We start from the raw sequence: 15,684 nt of genomic DNA, 5'->3' as shown, positions 1-15,684 counted from the left end.
AGCGTCTTCCTGGAGCAGGTCATGATCCCAGGGTCCTGGGATAGAGGCCCACATCATGCTCACTGCTCAGTGGGACTCTGTTTCTCCCTCTGCATTTCCCCTGGCTTGTGTTCTCTCTCGCTCTCCCTCTTTCAAATAAATTAATAAAATCTTTTTTTCTTTTTTTTTTAGATTTCTATTTATTTGGGAGAGAGAGTGTGCCCAAGCAGGGGGGGAGGGGCACAGGGAGAGGGATATGCAGGCTCCCGCTGAGGAAGGCTCCTCCCAGGACCCTGGAATCATGACCTAAACTGAAGGTAGACACCCAACGACTGAGCCACCCAGACACCCCATGTAACTGTTGTTGTTGGGATAAAATGGATACCTAAGATTATCAAGGTGGTTCTTGTCTTTGGAAGTTAGATTGAGAACCTCCTGCTCTTCTCTCTTAAAATCTTGCTTCTTTGAAAATTTCAGAGAGCATTGGATTTTAAATCAATAAAAATCTTAAAAAAAAATGAAATGTTCTGGATGTTGATGAGAACACGTAGAAGAATTTCTATAGGCATTGAAGATTGTCATCATAGAATATTAAGCAAAGCAGCCCCTGGGTGGCTCAGTGCATTAAGCTCTGCCTTAGGCTCAGGTCATGATCTCAGGATCCTGGGATCGAGCCCTGCATCAGGTGATGAGCAGAGAGCTTCCTCCTCTCTCTCAGCCTGCCTCTGTGCCTACTTGTGATCTTTCTGTCAAATAAATAAATAAAATCTTAAAAAAAAAGAATATTAAGTAAAAAAATTGGGATAATAAACCATGGACAGTATATTCAAATTTTTACTAAAATTTATATCTGCATACAGAAATAAAACATTTTTTATAGTGGTTATTTTTAACTTGTGGAATTATGAGTTATTTTAATTTTACTTTTAATATCTTCCTTCTTTTTACATTTTTATAAGATATCTTTTTATAATTTTTTTCTTTTTATAAGTTTTAATAGTTGAATAAGAAAAATGAAAATATAGCCTTTAGAAAAAGAGATATATTTACATGCCTAAAGTTGAAAATGTATATTTTACTTACTTTGGAAGTTTATGCTCTGCAGATCATTCTTTTTTTTTTTTAAATTTTTATTTATTTATTTGACAGAGAGAGATCACAAGTAGGCAGAGAGGCAGGCAGAGAGAGAGGGGGAAGCATGCTCCCTGCTGAGCAGAGAGCCAGATTCGAGGCTCGATCCTAGGACCCTCGGATCATGACCCGAGCGGAAGGCAGAGGCTTAACCCACTTAGCCACCCAGGCGCCCCACTGCAGATCATTCTTTATGTGAGTGAAAAATTGATAAATAATTTAAATTCCCAATAAATGGCAAACAGGAAATTGCATAGGAGACAGTTTCTTATATTTGGATATCATTGGATTAAGAGGTTGTATGTATTCTATATTAAGAAGAATGAAGAAATTTGGGGCACTGAAATATGAATCATCTATGAACTATAAATCTAGAATAAACATTAATATGGTATTGAGCATATTTTACCTTCTGAGATACATGTGAGATATGGCTGTTTATTAAGGTAGACAATAATAACATGGGCAACAAACAATAATAAAACAATAATAACAAAACAATAACAATTATTAATTATTGTTAATTAATAACAACAATAATAAAACAATAATTAATAACATTAAGTATTAATTGCTAACTAATAACAATTAATAATAATAAAACAATAATAACAAAACAATAACAAAAACAATAATAACACACCTCTCCAAGATGTAGCTGAAGCTGAAGTGATAAATCTCATGCTATGCTATTCATGTTAATAATTAGTTTTCTAGAATTTTGTTCGATTTATTCTAGGAGGGGGACCTGGTTGGCTCAGTCCTTAAGCATCTGCCTTCGGCTCAGGTCATGATCCCAGGATCCTGGGATGGAGCCAGCATTGGGCTCCCTGCTCAGCAGGCAACCTGCTTTTCTTTCTCCCACTAGCCTTGCTTATGTTCCCTCTCTTCCTGTCTGTCAAATAAAAAAAAATCTTAAAAAAAAAAAATAACAACTGTAGACTCATTCAAGGAACTCTTTCTGGGGAGACTGATCAGACATCTTGCTGATGTGTGACATTATTGCAAAGAATGGAGAGTGCTAATATCTTAGGGTAAATATATCACATTTAATGGAAAAATTATTTAAAGCATACTTCCTGTGGAGAGTGGATCGTAAAGTATCTGTATGTTGTTGACATGATCCCAGAACTTCCAATCAACTACTTACACTCTTTTTCTTAATGGTAGCGGCCATTAATGATCATTGCTTAAATACATTAATTTGTTAGGTGTTTGCAAAATGATGGCATTCTAATTATGTTAATCTTTTCAGTTATTAAATAGGATACAGCAATAAAGAGAAACTTATCTTTTATTTGATTATCTGTTACTACAATTGGTGTATTTGCCAGTTCTGAAACTGATGAGTTGGTTCACCAGCATCCTCAAAGAGCATCAAAATCAGTTTTGTTTTGTTTAGGTATCATTTTGAATTCACAGATTTAAACAAATTTTATGTATGTCAAACTATTGTAGTTCTTATCCTTGGTAATAGTCTAAATTTACATCTTTGTGTGGTAGGAGATGCTCCAGGTTGGCTACTGAGTTCTTTTAACACAATCCTAGCAGTCTTTGGTAGCTTTCTTGCTCTCTGCTCTAACAAGGTGCACAAGGTGCATCTTGTATATTTCTTGCCTTAAGATCTGTAAAAAGTCATTTATTCAATAAGCCCTGTTTTCTTTCAATGGTAGATGGCAGAGACCACAATCGGGGCCCTAGGGGGCAGGGTTCACAAGTTTTGATGCATATGAATCACACTTCTAGTTTTCTCTGTGTGTGGTTTTTGTTGTTGTTTTTTGCAGTGCTTCCCATTTTACTCAGAACAAAATCCTTTTAATGACCCATAAGGCCCTACATGATTTGCATGGCCTGTTTCTTCTATTCTTTACCACGCTTGTTTCAGTCTTTGGGCTGCTGCCATGGGAATGTGCTTTTCCCAGGTATGTGCATAGCTCAATCCCTCATCTCCTATATGTCTTTGCTTAATCTCATGGAAGCCTATTCTGTCAACTATATTAAAAATCACAACACTATTTCCCTCCCCAAACCCACTCCCAATGTCTTGTGTTCTATTTTTTTCATATCGTTTCTCATTTTCTCATATACTTTATAATGTATCTATTTATTTAGTATTCCTCCCCTCCTCCTAAAATACAAGCTCCACAAGGGCAGGGATTTTGGTTGTTTGGTTTACTGCTATATTTTTAGTGCTTAGGACAAACAGTACCTGTACATGTTAGCTATTCCCTACTTACTTACTCAATGAACAAATGGATAAATTTTAGCATGTTTCTGAATCATCACATGCCTAACCTATCAAGTTCAATCTCAGAGGAACAGATACAATTTAAAGCAAACAACATCCCTCAAGAAACTGAGCTATATCCAGGTATGTAGAATGTAGCGACAAGTGCATGAATCTCAACACCAGCCTGACATTTCTGGCTTTGAGCAATGTTTGTGTATTCTTTTTTTTTTTTTTTTTTTTTTTTGAGAGAGATATTGAAAGAGAAGCAAGGTGGGAGAAGGGGCAGAGTAAGAAGGAAAGAGAGACTCCTAAGCAGGCTCCATGCTAGCCTGACACAGGCTTGATCTCACAACCCTGAGATCATGACCGGAGCTGAAGTTGAGTTAGATGCTTAACCTACGAAGCCACCCAGGCTCCCTGTGCATTCATTTTTGAAAAAGAAATGCAATATAAGCTGATAGTCTCCAACAGTAATATAACTACAAGATGAGAATTGAGATGTGCCCTAAAGAATACACCTCACTATTGCTCCAGAGAAGTTTAGTATGCTTAATATCCATGTTCTTCAAATGTAGGTAAATTATTAACTATTAGCAACATTTTTGTATAAAAGTAGTTGATTAAAGTTACTTGGGGCATCTGGCTGGCTCAGTTGGTGGAGTGTGTGACTCTTGATCTCAGGACTGTAAATCCGAGTCCCACGTTGAGAGTTTACTTTAAAAAAATAATAAATAAAAACCTTAAAAAAAAAAAAAAGTGGATTTCAGGCTACTGTTGACATAGCAAGGATAAGCCTAATCTGAGATTCATATTTGTCTGGACTAATGAGGCTAAGCCTTCCTGGATCTTAGGTTGAATTGCAAGGTAGGAGTCTGCTAGGAAGAGATCCGACATTGGGCAGAGGAGAAGGATAAGAAAGTACTAAACCCAAGTCTGACTACAGGTACCAGGTCTCAGTGCTATGGGAAAACATGTATGATACATTTTTATTTTTTATTTTATTAACTATACTCTACTCTGAACATGGGGCTTAAGTTCATGGCCCCAAGGAGATCAAGAGTTGCATGCTCTACAGACCGAGCCAGCCAGGTTCCCTTCATGGAAAAATGTCTATGACAAAAGGCTGACAATAGGAACTGCACAGATTTCTCTTTTATGAGGCATAGTACCAAGAGGAGGATATGAGAGCACAATACCCCTCTGAACTATGAATATTAGCAAGAAAGGAGACCTTGATGCTTTGTGGGAAGCACTGGTTATGTGGGGGTACCCAATGGAAGGGTCATAGTAATAGGCAGAATATCAGAAAGGGCATCAGGAGGCCTATTTGTGAATATATGTGAGATACTCTAATGGGGACTCCAGAACCTCTCTGAAGGAATTTTGTAGGGGCTAGAGGTTCTGTGTCAACAGAAGGGCAGTGAACAGGTATAATTTAATGTGATTTTACCCATTTTCACAGATTAGTGAATTTTGAGGAAATTTACATTACCTCTGGGGGGAAAAACTGGGGCACTGTATTTAGTGGACTGAACACTGGACTGAGAAAGGGACAGAGGATGTTGGTTGTCATTTTGGTCATTAACTAGTTGGGTTACCTTGGGCAAGTGAAGAATCTGGACTTAGACTTGAAAGAGTCTTTAAAGCTGATTAGGGCCAGCTTCCTTTCTCCAACTCATATGGATAGACTATGATTTGGAGGCTGTATATTCTCATATAAGGAACTTCATTTTTAGGTTCACTTTGCCTCTTTTTATTTATTTCATTAATCTCCTTTGTGCTTTCTAGAGAAACACTTAAGTTAACTACTCCTTTGGGGGAGGTATTTAGCAGGGTAAGAACAGCATCTTTGGACTTAGATTACCAGATTTTAAATGCCAATTCCTCCACTTCCTTTGTGATTTTCACTAGGTTACTTTTCTAAGGTTCAACTACCTCATCTGTAAAATGGCTTAATAACAGTACCTACCACATGGGATTATTATTAATATACTATTATTCCACCTGATGTACTTTCAAATATCTAAAATTCGCCATATTTTTCCTTGAAATTCATTTCTTCAGGTTAAATATTTCCAAGTCCTTAAAATGCTGTCCCGAATGAATTGTTTACAGAGCCTTGGTCTTCTTTCTTTGGATGCCTCCTAGTCTTGTCAGTGTTTTCCTTAAATGTCCCACCTAAAATAAAAAAAAAACAAACAACAACAGTATTTTTATGTGCAAAATACAGATGATGAAATCATTCCTTCTAGTGATCTAGACCTTAAACAGCCTATATTTTAAATATTTCAATCTTAGTTTATCACATATAAAACATATGAATACCAAATAATGCCTCTTTTATCTACCTTCCAGGGTTTCTCTAAGAGAAACCTAGATGATATATGTCAAAGTACTATGAAAAATTAAAAGAAGTGAAAGTGTCATTGTTTTATACGGTTTTCCATTAAATAGGGAACAAAATTATGATAGGTATGACCTGTCAGTTACAAAAAATAAGTTTTAAAACTTACTGCAATCCTAATGTTCATAGAGAAAAAAGAGATTTTATTTCTGGGGGGGTTATTTTTAAAGATTTTAAGCTTAAATGTCAATTCAATTAATAAACATTTAATGTATTATTAGTTTCAGAGGTAGAGGTCAGTGATTCACGAGTCTTGTAATACGCAGTGATCATTACATCACATACCTTCCTTAATGCCCATCACCCAGTTACCCCATCCCCGCACCCCAGCAACCCTGTTTGTTTTCTATGATTAAGACTCTCCCATGGTTTGTCTCCCTCTCTGAATTCATCTTATTTTTTCTTCTCCCCGATGATCCTCTGTTTTTTCTTTTTTTTTTTTTAGACTTTATTTATTTGACAGCCTGAGATCACAAGTAGGCAGAGAAGCAGGCAGAGAGAGAGAGGAGGAAGCAGGCTCCCTGCCGAGCAAAGAGCCCAATGTGGGGCTTGATCCCAGGACCCTGGGATCATGACCTGAGCCGAAGGCAGAGGCTTTAACTCACTGAGCCACCCAGGCGCCCATGTTTCATTTCTTAAATACCACACATCACTGAGATCATGTTAATTCTCTTTCTCTGACTTATTTCATTTAGCATAATACCCTCTAGTTCTACCAATGTTACTGCAAATCGCCAAGATTTCATTTTTTTGATGGCTGAGTAGTGTTCCATATATATGTATGTTCCATACACACATACAAACAGTATCTTCTTATCCATTCATCTATCAATGTACATCTGGGCTCTTGCCATAATTTGGCTATTGTGGACATTGCTGCTATAAACAGCAATTGCAGGTGCCCCTTTGATCACTACCTTTGTATTGGGGTAAACACCCAATAGTGCAATTGCTGGGTCATAGAGTAGTTCCATTTTTAACTTTCTGAGGAAACTTTATGCTGTTTTCCGGAGTGGCTGCACCAGCTTGCATTCCCGCCAACAGTGTAGGAGGGTTCCCCTTTCTTCGCATCCTTGCCAACATCTGTCATTTCCTGACTTGTTAATTTTAGCCATTCTGACTGGTATGAGGTGATATCTCATTGTGATTTTGATTTGTATTTCCCTGATGCCAAGAGATGTGGAACATTTTTTCATGTGTCTGTTGGCTGTATGTATGTCTTCATTGGAGAAATATCTGTTCGTGTCTTCTGCCCATTTCTTGATTGAACTATTTGTTCTCTGGGTGTTGAGTTTGGTAAGTCCTTTATAGATTTTGGATACTAGCCTTTATCTGGTAAGACATTTGCAAATTATCTTCTCCCATTCTTTTCTGTTGTCTTTTGGTTTTGTTGACTGTTTCCTTTTCTGTGCAAAAAGCTTTATTTACGTCCCAATAGTTCATGTTTGCCTTTGTTTCCCTTGCCTTTGAAAACGTATCTAGCAAGAAGTTGCTGTGGCCAAAGTTACAAGAGATTGCTGCCTGTGTTCTCCTCTAGGATTTTGATGGATTCCTCTCTCACATTTAGGTTTTTCATCCATTTTGAGTCTATTTTTTTGTGTATGGTATAAGGAAATTATCCAGTTTCATTCTCCTGCATGTGGCTGTCCAATTTTCCCAACACCATTTTTTGAAGAGACTGCCTTTTTATCTATTGGATATTCTTTTGTTTTGTCAAAGATTAGTTGACCATAGAGTTGACGGTCCATTTCTGGGTACTCTATTCTGTTCCAATGATGTATGTGTCTGTTTTTGTGCCAGTACCATACTGTTTTGATGATCACAGCTTTGTAACAGAGCTTGAAGTCCAGGTTTGTGATCTCACCAGCTTTGGTTTTCTTTTTCAACATTTCTTTGGCTATTTGGGGTTTTTTCAGTTCCATACAAATTTTAGGATTATCTGTTCCAGTTCTGTGAAAAAAGATGGTATTTTGATAGGGATTGCACTGAATGTATAGATTGTTCTACACAGCAGAGACATTTTAACAATATTTTGAAAAAACAAAATTTTAGACTGTGAAATATTTAGTAATCCCAAACCATTTTTTGTTACATGAAGTGATTATGAAATAAGTAATCTCACTTATGTCAAAAAGTTTTTCCTGTGAAACACAGGACTTCAGACAACATTCACTTTCTATCTGAAAGTGTTTCTGTTCAATCTCTGGTTTTTCTGATAGTATTTATTTTTTAAGGGAGCTCTATGCCCATGAGCTTGAACTCATGACCCCAAGATTAAGAGTTGCAAGCTCTACCAACCGAGCCAGCCAGGCATCCCTCTTTACTGATAATTTTTATTGAAAAAGTATCTATTTCTCAAAAAACTGAACTTGATGAACCAAGTGGAGAAACAGCTTTGTTTGTTAATATTCAATAAAAAAAGCGTATTGTAGATTTAGTAAATAGAAACCTAAAGGGAAAATGTATAAAACCAGAGAGATTACATTGCATGGGCTTTTTTCATAGCTATTACTCATAATTCTTTAGCTAAATATAAACTTCCAAAATTATAGCAGTGGCCATTTATCCTTTGCTTCTTAGTCTGTTAGAGTTACCATAACAAAATACCACAGACTGGATGGCTTAAACAATAGAACTGAAGTTTTCTCACAGTTCTGGAGGCTGTAGGTCCAACATTCTGAGGCCTCCATCTTGGCTTGTGGGTGGTCACTATCGCATTATGTGCTCATGTGACCTCTTTGTGGATGTGCTGGGGAGAGGGAGAGAATGAGCTCTCTGGTGTTTTTTTTTTTTTCTTATTTTTGTTTTTTAATAAGGACAGTATTCCTCCTGGATCAGAGCCTTCCCCTTACGAGCTTATTTAAACTCTCTTACTTCTTTAGAGGCTCTTTCTCCAAATATAGCTACCCTAGGTGGTTAGGGCTTCAACATATTAATTTTGGGGGATACATATATTTGTCCTTAACATCATCTAACTTTTCTCATTTTCTTTTAGCCCTTTTGGAGAAGTTAAATCACATCATAATTGCCCTAAATATACAAACTGAATTCTACTTAGATTATTTTTTATAGGAGCCATTACATTGTCTTAGAATTTAAGAGATTAAAGGGTACAGATTCTTCTTGTAAAGACTTCACATTCTAGGGCCAGAAAGCGATAAACCAATTATCAGAATACAACATGCTATGGGTCATTTTGTAGTTTTAGTGGAGGACCTTATTTTACCTAGTTTTCATCGGCATCTTTCCATGGTATGTCTGATCTTTGTCTTACATAGGACCCTCACTTTTTTCCCCCTATTCAGCCTGGATCTCAAGGTTAATAATTTTAAGTTTTATCTATATCCTCAGTGCCCTTAGCTTGTCATTGTTTTGCTCCTCCTGGCCAGTTTACTCCTAATTTTGGATTAATTCACTGATCTGCTTTCTTCTCCCAGGCAGATAAGCCCCATAGAATAGTAAGAATTACGCTATTAAAATTGGTAGTTTTCAGCCTCAGCAGGCACTTTCGCACATAAAACCTGTCTGTAGCTAACTCCACGTCCGTCTCTAATAGAACACCCTAGCATACTTCCTAGATTCCTTATCTCATTCTTTCCTGGAACTTTACCAAGCTGTTCTCAGATACTAACTCATTCAATTTCCATGCTAAGGCTCTGCATTAAATCAAGGCTATCTCCAGCCCTATAGCCCAAGCAATTATTTGCTAGTTTTCATCCTTGCTTTCCATTCAGAACTCCTTTACTTTTCATCTCATTTCTGTTCCGGATATGGCAGTTGCACTTAACAGATTCCTATTTCCCAATTTTTATCCCTTGGCACAGAATAACCTCCAAAATTTTAACTAATCCTGCAATTCCCTACTCTTGGAATGCTCCAGGACTCAACTCTTGGACCACTTCGTTTCTCTTTATATTCACTCCTTGGTGATCTCATCTAATCTTATGGCTTTAAATATACCATCCACATGCTGAGGACTCCAATTTTATTTCTCCAGCTCAGATCTCTTCCTTGAGCTCCAAACTTCTCTACCTAACTCAAAATTTCATTTGGATATTAGATTCCATCTCAAATCTAACATGTTCAAAATCAAGCCTCTGCAAGATAATACTTTTGAGAAATGGATGGTCATTATTTTGATTGTGGTAATTATTTCATGGATGTATATCAATGGAAAAACTTGCCAAACTGTGTATTTAAAACTGTACAATTTGTTGTATCAATAGTTAGGAGGCAATGGTGGGTAGGTCAAAAGTTAACTGACCTCATTAAAGTAATGCACTGTATTTTAAATCTTATTTTATTCAAATGATAAATATTGAGTATTCTTAAATGCTTTTTCGATTATTAACACTCTTGAAAAGAACTAGAACCGAGTAAGCATAAACTAAGCTAAAGTTCCCAAATAGGTTAGATTATACTATACTCAATTTGGGATTTTGTGATTAAATCCTTATTTCCTGTTATAACTCAGCCACATGGCATGCCAGGACTTTAGTGATGTGTTACTAGTAAAGGGAAGAGGTCAGGATTTGTGAGAATGAGACAGATTAGTCTGGTTTTCATTTTGTAAAGACACCCTCTCCTCCACCCTAAGATGGTCCACAAAGCTTCCAGAACTGCATGGCAAACTTGTGCTTTGATCTGATCTCTGTACATATCCAAATACATAGATTCAGTGAGGTGGAGTGAGACTAGAGGCAGTGGCAATATTCAGTTAGGCAATTATGAATACTAAATACCATGCTCTGAGTATCCTGAATCAAGCTTTTGGGAGGAAACATGGGAAAGAGGGTCTCATCCCCAGGGAGGAAGCACTAGCAAAAGATAGGCAGACTATCCTAGCAGGGTGGAATTCAACTAAAGATTCTAACTGGCCAAGTGGTGTTAAAAATCTGAGCCCAAGCACGAGATTTCCTACGGGTTAAGCAAACAATATGGATTTATAAGGTGCATAATCATTTCAGAGGATACTTGAGCCACACACGTAGACTGCTCATTCAAAATCTGAAATCAGTACTAACCATGCAGATCTCAGTCTATTATAGCCATATTCCTTTATTCCTGAGGTCTTTAAGTCTCCATTAAGTTCTCTATTAAGTTGCACATATGCTCAGAAAGGTTAAGTCCCTTATCCAGGTAACTTAAGGACCCTGTTTGTAACTAGTATTTACCTACTTGTTAATATAAAGGTATTACCTAGTGTGTTAACATTCCCAAAGGATAAGGCTAGTAGACTCTAACAGTCAAAACCTCCATTGTGTGAATGAAAAACATCATCCAAATCTAGTAGTTGTTTTCCATTTTAATGGAAGCTGATATTAATTATATGTTAAAGTTCCAAGCTTAATTTCACTAAATTGTACCTTTTTGGTCCTTATTTGTTCAAGTGTGGACTCTGCAGAATCAAATGGACTAAATTATGTGATTTTCTACTCTATGTCTTCCCGCTGAAAAAAAAAGTCAAGTTTTAGGTAAATCAAATGACCATAGCATTACAGTTGCCCCCAAACACTTCAGCCTTATCTTCCACATTATTTGTTCCATATCTGACCACCCAATTGATACCCAAATTCCCAATTCATCACTCTCAGGTCCTGGGGCATACAATCTTTACATCAAGTGTTTATATGTAAAGATTTATATTCCTCTGGGTTGGTTTTGATTCAAATCCACTGTTCACTTGCCTCAGATATTAAATATCTCTCTCACAGTGCCTTTTGTCACTTTGTACCACTATTTACAGAGGACACAGCAAGTCTTTTACTTCTGACCTCATTAGAGCCCAGTACAGTACAATACATAAACACATTAACTTGATTTGAAGTCTACCAACTGAAGAAATGTGACATTACCAGAAAAAACTGAGAAGGGAGCAATAACTGCAGGCAAAGAGGTCAGAGTGCTCCTAAGGCAAATTTCACAACTTGTTTTCAAGTCCTGTGTGCCAGCTTTGACAAAAGGGCAGACACGTCCCTGAAAATTTTGTGCAGACCTCGCTTCTATCATCTACTTCAAAATGAATGATATGTACACCTAACATTTAGCATGCAAACCAGTGCCAACTAGGTAGCTAAGGTATCCAGGTACTTGAGATCTTGGATGATTAAAACCAAATGTAGGCACATTTGTTTTTTGAAAAAAGGCAACAAGGTCACTAATCCAAAGCCTCTTTAATTTAGGAATAGCATTGAGAAATTACAACTTCAGTAGTTAGTATTTTGCCAAATCACTCCACATCATATACATTATACCACTGATCTTCAAAAGTTTCTAAGTAGTCTTAAAGCCACACAGCTTTCCCAATTCCTTCTGGTAACAAGATACCATGTGTAATCCATTATGCCAAATGGCTTTTCCCATTGCTGGATTTCAAGTCTTAAGGCCTCATTAAAGGGACCACACCCTACTCTCAGTTTAGACACCTCACACTTCCTATCAAAAAGACTGGTTCGTATTTCCTGCAGACAACTTGTAATTCATTGAACCTATAATTTAATAGTGTGTAGGGACTCAGAATACTTGATCTCTACGTGGTGGCATAAATACCTTCTATTCTAGTTTGGCTGCAATAAACTATTTCCTATGTGTATTCTGTACACCATTTTAATACGTGAGCAAATCCACTCTGTGCCTGACCAATAACCCAACATGCTTGTCAAATCTCATGAGCCTCTTCTGAGCTACATGGGTCCAAAACTGAATTTTCACTAAAAGCCAGGAAAATATTTTGGGAAAAAATACAGCTCATTATAAGCTGACAAAAATTCTATTATTTTGACTGACAGAAGTATGGGCTTAAGAACAACTTACTGGGACGCCTGGGTGGCTCAGTTGGTTAAGCAGCTGCCTTCGGCTCAGGTCATGATCCCAGCGTCCTGGGATCGAGTCCCACATTGGGCTCCTTGCTCAGCAGGGAGCCTGCTTCTCCCTCTGCCTGCCATTCTGTCTGCCTGTACTCGCTCTCTTCCCTCTCTCTCTGATAAATAAATAAAATCTTAAAAAAAATAATAAATAAAAAAAAAAGAACAACTTACGTATACAGCTATTTATGGAAAATGATCATGCATGGGGCCCATCTTGGTTAGATCAGATGCTATTACAGTCTACATTCTGTGCAATGTTTGACTACTTTAAACTCCCTTATCTTCCTCCATTACCCATAATTGTTACGCTGTGCTCTCTTCATTTTCAGCATTCTACATTTCCCATCTTGAGCATCCTTTCAAAATACAATTGCATTAGGACCAGTAATCACTGATCATTTTGATACCTGGTATTTTTCTCTCCCCTAACAGGCAGTCTCTCCATTTTGCTCACCATTAACCCAGGAATACTTAGTACCACACAAAAAGCCAATATGATTTGTACTTATTCAGTGATACTGCCAAACCAAGTCATTTCGCCAAAAAAACCCCAAGGATTTTCCCACAATACTCCGATTTTCACTCCACTTTAATTACATCCACATACTTTAAATTCAACAGGTGACCAAAGGCAAAGCATTCAGAGTGATCTGATTACAAGTCTGGTTAACTGGAGAAAAAAAAAAAAAAAGACTTCACCATAAAAATTAGTTTTCTACACATTCCTGTATTTAAAATAGAACTAGATCTACAAAGCAATCTGACTAACAGGTTGTGGCTAGGGCAGTGTGACAAAAGTAAGAGGCTTAATTCTTATGGATACATTCGATTTGATTATTTGTTTACAGAAATAAAAATGAATATATGGTCTTGATTTGTAGATTTTCTTTCCATGCCAGTAAAAATGAAGAGCTTTTCCTTATGTTTTTCATACAAGTAAATCTGGTGGCATTTGCCCTAGAAAAGGAAAAACATTTGAGATTTACAAGACTATTAACATCAGAAAAGCAAAAGAATTCTTAAAAAAAAAAAAAAAAAACAAAACTTTGTCCTCATAATGGTCTATCTCAGAAGCCAGATCCGTATTAAGTTTTCTCAACAGATATTCAGGTTCGGGATAAGATCATCACAGATTAAGACCAAGGACAAAATACTGACCAACTATTAAATAAAAAATCTCCACTCACAGAAGTGAGTTATGCCTTAGGAAGGTTACTGCAAACTGGCGTCTTTCCATGAGCAGACAGCGACACCTCACTGTTGGCAAAGAAAAAAAAAAAAACCCACAATAAAACACACTGTCCATCATTGTGAGGTAGCAGTTTTCTCCCTACAAGTTTTATGACCTAACAGAACCTTCTCATTTATAAAACCCAGACAACAACAAAACTTATTGGTCTTATCTCAGAAGCCGAATCCGTACATGCTTCTCTTCAGGTAGTCAGCTTCGGGATAGGTTTCATCACTGATTAGACCATAATCCATAGGAAATGTTAAATGGGAAATACTGTACTAGAAATAGTGTAGCAGATTTTGTAAACCACACACCTTACAAGCAAGGTTGCTCCTCTGTGACATTTACAGCTCCATTATTGTTCATCAATCTCCAGGATGCTGTTCGAGAACAAAAAAATTTCTTCACTTTATCTACATTATGGATTAAACATACTGAATTCAAGGACTAGCCCGACACATACCTGGGTTAAGATCGTTAGGTTCCAATCAGGTCATTTCCTAGCAAATATTCTCTTGGATATTTGTTTTGGAATTTCCCTCTGCACCTATCAAGAAATTAAGAAAATTTCAAGGATACATCTTTTCCTGTGTATCAACAGGTTTACTTCTTCAGTTTAAAAACTAAGCTCTCAAATCGTCCTTACCTCATCATCTCCCGGTAACAGCTCCTTTACACCACAGAGAGCCCACCGTTCCCGCAGCGGACCAATTATTTTGAAGATTAAGCGTTTTCACAGAATGCCAGATCCCTGCCTCTTTCACTAATCTGGTTTGCACACAGCGCCATCTGGGCACAGTACAGCTCAATCTCAGACAAGGTCGGGGACTGCCCATTTTCAAACGATCTTTTTGATCTGCGACGAGAAAGAAAAACAATCGTCTTAGTAGTAAAGGCCTCATATTCCCAATGTAAAACTAAGTCTCTGCCCCAAATCCTGGGAATAGGGTTGTTCTTCCGCCGCCGCCGCCCAGGTTCCACCAGCCGGGCGTCCGCCCTTAAGAAGGCCGCGCGCAGCGCTCGTGGCTATCAGCACCAGCCTCCGCACGCCTGAACTCGAAGCCTGCCGCCGCCGCCACCATCACGCAGGACACGTGGCGGTTTGGCTGCGTGTTTCCCACGTGCAACTTTCGAACCCAGAGCACCCCAAGATCAAAGGTCTAAAATCTCAAAGAGCTGCAGCTAACCTCAGCCCGCGCCAACTTCGCCCGCCAGGTACTCGTCCGCGAGGCCCACTCACCCACAACCTAGACCACACTTCCCAAGTCCAGACGTAAAAGACCGAGCGGCGTCTCCAGCAGTTCCCTTTATAGCCTCTCCTGAGTCAGGCAGAGGTCGCCACGCCCCCTCGCATCTATTGGACGTGGGAGAGGACGGGGCGTGGCCGTTTCCTGAAGGAGGAGAGCGGGAGCGCGCGCGGCGCCTCTTTTCTTTCGGAGGCTCGTTCCGGGGCGTGGTGCGCGCGTCGCCCGCTCGCCGCACGCTCGCCCAGGCCCCGGTGCGCGCCCGCTGCGCGCGGCGTGCGGTCGCTGTCGAGCCTGGCTCTACGTGGCGCGGGAGTGGCGCCAGAATTCAAACTAACTGCTGCAGTGGGAGGCGAGACTGCCGCCCGCTCCGGGCCAAGTCTGCCTAGAACAGATTGGCCGGCTCGGGGCCCGGGGTTTTGCAGTGCCGGGCGGCCTCAGCGTACCACCCTCTCGAGAAATCGGACTGGTTAGCGGGCGCCGCAAGAGCGGGCGGGCACTGGCCTCCGCACGCCCGGAGAGAGAAATTGCCGTGCGGAAGTGCTCGGGTGAAAAAAGCACCTGAAAACGTAGCATTTCTGCAGTCCACGGCGAGA

General features: G+C 38.8%; 1 long non-coding RNA gene and 2 other non-coding genes across 7 annotated transcripts; all 3 read right to left on the bottom strand.

Moving 5' to 3' along the window:
• Nucleotides 1–1,032: 1,032 nt before the first annotated feature.
• On the bottom strand, nucleotides 1,033–15,158 carry LOC131833628 (uncharacterized). Of its 5 annotated transcripts, XR_009354554.1 has the most exons (9): nucleotides 15,032–15,135; nucleotides 14,491–14,700; nucleotides 14,308–14,391; nucleotides 14,159–14,224; nucleotides 13,798–13,867; nucleotides 12,558–13,567; nucleotides 11,111–11,194; nucleotides 6,662–7,694; nucleotides 1,038–5,518 (listed from the first exon to the last, which is right to left on the bottom strand). It is a non-coding gene; the product is annotated as an uncharacterized LOC131833628 (long non-coding RNA). The 5 variants fall into 5 exon arrangements; XR_009354553.1 differs by having other exon boundaries at nucleotides 1,033–7,694; XR_009354555.1 differs by lacking the exon at nucleotides 6,662–7,694 and having other exon boundaries at nucleotides 1,344–5,518.
• LOC131834988 (small nucleolar RNA SNORD50) lies at nucleotides 13,675–13,745 on the bottom strand. The gene has a single exon (XR_009355069.1). It is a non-coding gene; the product is annotated as a small nucleolar RNA SNORD50 (small nucleolar RNA).
• Nucleotides 14,012–14,081, bottom strand: LOC131834989 (small nucleolar RNA SNORD50). The gene has a single exon (XR_009355070.1). It is a non-coding gene; the product is annotated as a small nucleolar RNA SNORD50 (small nucleolar RNA).
• Nucleotides 15,159–15,684: the final 526 nt, after the last annotated feature.

This window comes from Mustela lutreola, chromosome 6, assembly GCF_030435805.1.
Source record: "Mustela lutreola isolate mMusLut2 chromosome 6, mMusLut2.pri, whole genome shotgun sequence".
NCBI lineage: Eukaryota > Metazoa > Chordata > Mammalia > Carnivora > Mustelidae > Mustela > Mustela lutreola.
This window is presented reverse-complemented; position numbering and strand designations above follow the sequence as displayed.